The sequence below is a fragment of the Pollicipes pollicipes genome, unplaced genomic scaffold (genome assembly GCF_011947565.3).
Source record: "Pollicipes pollicipes isolate AB1234 unplaced genomic scaffold, Ppol_2.1 Scaffold_5724;HRSCAF=6776_pilon_pilon_pilon, whole genome shotgun sequence".
NCBI classification, from domain to species: Eukaryota; Metazoa; Arthropoda; class Thecostraca; order Pollicipedomorpha; family Pollicipedidae; genus Pollicipes; species Pollicipes pollicipes.
In genome coordinates this window covers 54828899-54834826 of record NW_023596746.1, presented here as the reverse complement: position 1 = coordinate 54834826, position 5928 = coordinate 54828899, and the positions used below count along the sequence as shown (strand labels likewise).

The 5928-nt window shown below is 50.9% G+C and overlaps 1 long non-coding RNA gene across 1 annotated transcript; it reads right to left on the bottom strand.

Moving 5' to 3' along the window:
• Nucleotides 1-717: 717 nt before the first annotated feature.
• On the bottom strand, nucleotides 718-3697 carry LOC119103419 (uncharacterized). The gene is made up of 3 exons (XR_005094762.1): nucleotides 3610-3697; nucleotides 2986-3090; nucleotides 718-1075 (listed from the first exon to the last, which is right to left on the bottom strand). It is a non-coding gene; the product is annotated as an uncharacterized LOC119103419 (long non-coding RNA).
• Nucleotides 3698-5928: the final 2231 nt, after the last annotated feature.

The window sequence follows — 5928 nt, the reverse complement described above, 5'->3', positions numbered from 1 at the left end:
GCATTTGACAATAGCTTTTCCGGTAACGGCCACCTACGGAATATATGGTTGTGACTGCTTGGAGACGGACTCCAAAAACAAAAAGAGAACACTTACTTCAGTGCAGTCTGTTCTCTCACATGATGCCACATATGGCGTGTTTTTTCTCGCCAACTTGACATAACTTTTTTGAACTACATTAGATGTTTATAAACCGTTAAACGAAATCGGCCGACGGCTCTTTACGGCTCCAGGCCATGCGAACTCACCAACATGTCTGATGCGCAGTGAGACGACCTCGGTAAGACCGAGGACGCACAGAAATCAAGATAAAAAGCGCGCCAGTGTTGTCCACATCTCTCGAGTCCGTATGGCGTCGCGATGACAGGCAGAGTACATTTGTGTGACCTTACCGACCGAGGACGAAATCAGATCACTTAGCCGGAGCCGGCCTATAATGAGTATTGAAGCAGGCCGGAGCCGCATGACACACGGCGCTTCTGTTGATCATATTCGAGAGCTGTTGTACATGCGTTAGCTAGTCATGAACGGTACGCAGCCAGATCACGATGAGAGTGGGCAGTTACCTTTGTACATGCGTGCTTCTGTTCCAGTAAAAACCAGTGTTTCATCGCCAGGAAAACTCTGTTATGCAGACAAATTTGATGCCGCAAAACAAAAATATTTTATTCTTGACTACAATAACATCAAATGAGTCAACAAAAAATAAACATCTGAAAGCTTAAAAAAAGCTGCTCGCAAGTGGAAGGCCAGCAGCGATAACAACAAAAGGCAACGGAGACAGACGACGAACCATCAACAAAAGGCAGCGGAGACAGACGACGAACCATCAACAACAAAAGGCAGCGGAGACAGATGACGAGCCATCAACATAACCTGGTGTAGTTTCATGTCCACTCCGCATAATATTAAAACTTGAAAATCCTGAAAGCACCACAACCCATATGCGTTGTACCAGATGATGATACATCAGATAATGTTAAAGATGGATACGGGGCAGCTGCCGTAGCGTTCTGAGCAGTCGCCATGGAAACTACCATGCATCCTTGCTTCTGCCAACTCCTCGGCGTCAAACCTGGGATAAAGAAAACAAATCTATCAGCAATCAGAAAAATACGGACATGATTCATACAAACATTACGGCTATTAACAGAATATCACGCAGGATACCAAAAGACTCACTATTTCTTAGTGTTATCGTCGCGATAAGCGTATTCTTTCCACCATACATGCAGTCCACCCGGAATGAAAGCCACGCATAACATAATATACTAAGTGATATGGGTGATTTCACGGTTCCGCTTGTTGCCGAGACAAAATTGACTCGTAAGACGTGCGGTTATTGCAGGCTTTAAAAAAAAACAACAGTAAATTCTCTTTCTTTTTTTCCAACCCGATTGGAAGTGAACATTGTTTACTGTCGTCGAAAATTTAAACATTGTTGAGGAACTAAAGGGCACCTCAAGGTCTGCACACCTGCAGGCACCCAACACCATCATGTGTGAGACATTTCTCGCAGTATCGCAACAACGGTCAAGCTCTCAAGCCATGTAAGAGATGCTGTGCGCCGGTATCTGTGTACGGAGCTGTTATCTGCGCAATCTCAGCCGGATCAAGATCCGAGACGCTGCTTTGCGACGGAGGCTGTATCTGATGGATTGCCAAATCTCTATGGCTTAAATGACTAGCGCGGGCGGTCTTCTGGGCTCCGCCGATAAGCCTGCGCCAAACAAAGCATTTTCAACTTTCATAGATTAAGCAACGAACCTGCTGGACCGCGCATGCACGATAACACGCTTGATATATTTTTTCCAGTCAGGTCGTTATTCAGTGCTTCAACAATAATTAAGTCCGCTTTAGGGGACTGACTGGTTCGATCAAGTTCAGGGACAACAAGTTGGAAAGATATTATATTAATTACGACCTAGAGGCCATCATAATGCATTTGTGTCAGCTACAATATGCTATACTGGCGTACTCAACACTTTGTCCGAGAAATAACGTGCACGGAATTGTTAACATGCTCAAGATATAAGTACAAATACGAAAATTACTTTGTTTTTGTAATACATAGTTGCCAAAACCAAAATTATTAAAAGCAGAGTGATGGCCTTATGACTTAAATCTAGTAACAAAACATGCAGAAACTCCCACGGCAACGGTCAAACCTTGACACCCCCCTACACTGACACCCCCCTATACTGACACCTCCCTACACTGACACCTCCCCGCACTGACACCTCCCTACACTGACACCTCCCTACACTGACACCCCCCTACACTGACACCTCCCTACACCTCCATACACTGACACCTCCCTACACTGACACCTCCCTATACTGACACCCTCCACACTGACACCTCCCTACACCTCCTTACACTGACACACCCCTACACTGACGCCTCCCTAGACTGACACCCCCACACTGACACCTCCCTACACTGACACCCCCCTGCACTGACACTTCCCTACACCTCCCTACACTGACACCTCCCTACACTGACACCCCCCTACACTGACACCTCCCTACACCTCCCTACACTGACACCTCCCCACACTGACACCTCCCTACACTCTGTCGTGTAAACACACATTCACTGTTGGGAGTGGTGGGACTGGACATTTCGACTGCTTGGAGGACAGAAGCTCTTGATTAGTTCTTGATCTTCCCTAGGTGCCCGACTAGACTGGCCCAGGGCTGGTATACCACCGTGCAATGCATGCCACGACCATATCTGTGCTGGCGTCCAGCGCCGACAGCGAAGCGACCAGGCCAGCGGTGCACCGTAGTTGGCGGCTGCACGTTGGACCCTAGCCCGACGGGCCCAACCACGCGGTGGGCTGCAGCCTCGCCAATCTGCAGCTCCACAATGGGTCGCGCTGAACCGAACCCAGACATAACACGGGCCACCAGCGACGGACCCATGAACACGGTGAACCACAGACGTCACGGGGGGGGGGGGAGGGAGGGGGAGGGGACTCACAGTTGCGATGACCAGCCGTCGCCAGCCGGCCGGGTCGAGTTGGAGAACAGCGCCACTTCTGTTCCCGTCCCCGTCCCCACCTCATTGTCAGCGCTGTCCCCGCCGCTGTGGGCACGCGGTCCACACGTGAGGGGTCCTCAGTGGGGAGGCGCACGCGCGACTCAGCAACGAACAGTCTCGGGCATCCAGCATTGTAAAGAGAAGAAAGTTGGTTCAAAAGCTGGCTGCCATCTTTGCCTAGGCCGCATACACACATGATGCTCTGTAGGAATGTGAGTCATAGTCGCGAAGAAGACGGCACGGTGTCTTTATATAGGGGGAGCGAGTGGCCTGATTATATGACTTTGTTGTTTCTTTCGAGAAACATCAACGCTAGCCAGTGTCGTCGATAAGGGGGTTAGAATGAAGCTGATATGTGGGGCGTGTGTGTGGGACGTGGTGATGGTGGTGGAGGGGGAAGGGGGCGATCGATTTGTCGAAGGTATTAGAACCGAATCGATCTGTGCTGGATGACACATCATCCAGAACGGTGTCCCGATTGCCATCCGTGTGCCAGAAAATCTCCAGTATGCCGGTGCCGAGGACAAGGGTGAGACGTGCGTGGGAATGAGAAGGTGTACTCACAGGAGGACGGTGTTGACGACTTCGCCCAAGAGGCCGTCTCGGTGCCGCGGAGCCCCGGACACCTCACACATGAGTCGTTGCAGGCACGCCCGGCCGTCCAGCCCCACCCTGGAGGCGGGGTCAGGCGCTGACACCACCGCACCGAGAGAGCGCCGCTGGTCAGGCCGGCCGCCAGAAAAGGCGCAGCAGCGGACTGGCTCGAGCGTAAGAGCGGCTTTTAAGCAGAGGCTAACGATGATCCCGCCTTTCCGGCCGAACGTTACCAATTGAAGCAGAAAACCCAGATGTGATGTGTGACGTAATGCGACGCACCGCAATGTGGTGTGTTGCCAGGTACTGGCGCGACATTTCAGACAACTGCACCAGACACGCGGATGAGTCGAACACGTGAAAGGCTCGTTCACGTCGCGCGGAGGCCAACGTTGAGCCGCCGCCCGCGCTTGGAGGCTGCTGGTGAGCGCGCGCGGCAGCACCGCTGAGCCATTCACGGTGAGTAGCCTCTCCTGATCGTGGCTCTCCTGGCTGCCCACGGGATGCTGCGCCCAGACAGCCGCCCCGGCGGGCAGAGGTTACTTCTCGCTGACCCGCCGCGGTCACAGGTCACGGCGGATGTAAATATGGCCCGGGAATTTCGTATTTCTTCCTCTGTCGTCAACATTTCACACCTTAGGTCGTGTTTATGTCCATAACTGTGCAATCTAATGACTTCCTCAGCATGTTCGAAGGATAGAGACTGCTTCAGCGCTTACTGCGCTATTAACGACGCTGGGCCTGTTAGTGGTTTCGGTGTTAGCAGCGTTATTTGTGAATTATACGGCCCAATGTTTTACTAGTCCTTGACTTCCGTTTAATATAACTGCGTAACGCCAAAGGTGCTTATAAAATTAACGCCGTGAGCGCTCGTAGCCGTTGCAATGGTGGTCGAGTGCCAAGATTATATTGGGTCAAAGCAGTCTGCAAGAGCGCCATATACACATCGTGACAGGCATGTCGTTGGTGACGAAAAGTCATTAAATCTCAAGGTCATGCTGAGTCAGATACTAAAAATTGCCTTCCTAAAAATTAACGATTTTTAATTTGTTTACGTGAGGGGTGAACTTGGGCAATGCATGAACCGCGTCGTGCTACATCCATGCATGTATCTTGTAAAAGCGTTGTCAACCAGGGTCGAGGTCATGCCATTTCATGTGGTTGCTTCAAATGACCACGCGGTATACCTTGAAAGAACACCGTGCCATGTCTTGAGTCAACACAGTTCTACTCAGCGCATAAACCATGTGCTAACAAAAACCATGAGAAAAACAACAAACAAAACGACCTGTTACTTCGTTTGAATTTACCCGGCTGTGTCCGTGTGAGATAGCTTACACGGACTGGAGAAGAAGAAAGCATGTGGATCCTACGCCGGGCTACCAGCGTTTTTTTTTTTGCGGGGAGGGGGTCTAGCACATCAAGACTGGAATCAGCAGGTCGTTGTCGTTAATAGCACCACCGGGAGATAGCACCCGCCTACGTCATGGAAGGTGGCGACGTCGCCTAAGCTGGTGAGAGACAACCATATATGCCTCTGCACTGAATCCACTTCCAACGTCCAATGGCGTTCGTTGTGACAGATGAAGTCACCAGGTCACTATCAGCGACCGGAGGACGGTCAGCGTGACTTCCCTATCAGACAGCGGCTGCATAAATCACAAACGGGGCGACACTCCAGCTAATAGACAGGAGATCAGTGCCAGCGACGTTATCTGTGCCATCGAAACCTCCTGATAAGTAACTGTATTGCAGGCACGCAGACCTAACAAGAAAGGTAAGCCAACGGCCGAGATAAATCAGCCAATCAGGGCGTTGCGACGCAGAAGTGCGTCAGGTTCGTGCTAGGAAACAGCTATAATGTGGAAGTAGATCTTAACACCCGCAAACCGTTTAAGATATCGGCCTTCTCCGTGAGAGGAGCGGCGGTCCCTTCAGGCGCACGAAGCTGGCAACCGATATAGAGTCCCAACACACAGGACAACGCGGAGATCCTGCGACAGGTCCTCAGATTCCGACGCAGGTAAGGAAGACACCGGATTCAACGAATTATCCTTTTAACCCAACAAGTTTTTGTCTTACATGCCAGAAGCTAAGACAGCTTACTTCTGACGCCCATACAGCGCGGTTAGTCCTGCGTGTAGCGACATATGAGGAGAAAGAACGTTGGAGCCCACGCTGATGGGATCGCGTTCATTGCCCGAAGTGCCTACCTTCCCATGCCCTAGATGCCGATGCATCGCATAGTGACATGAACTAAATCGGGAAAAATGGCTATATCGTTAATCA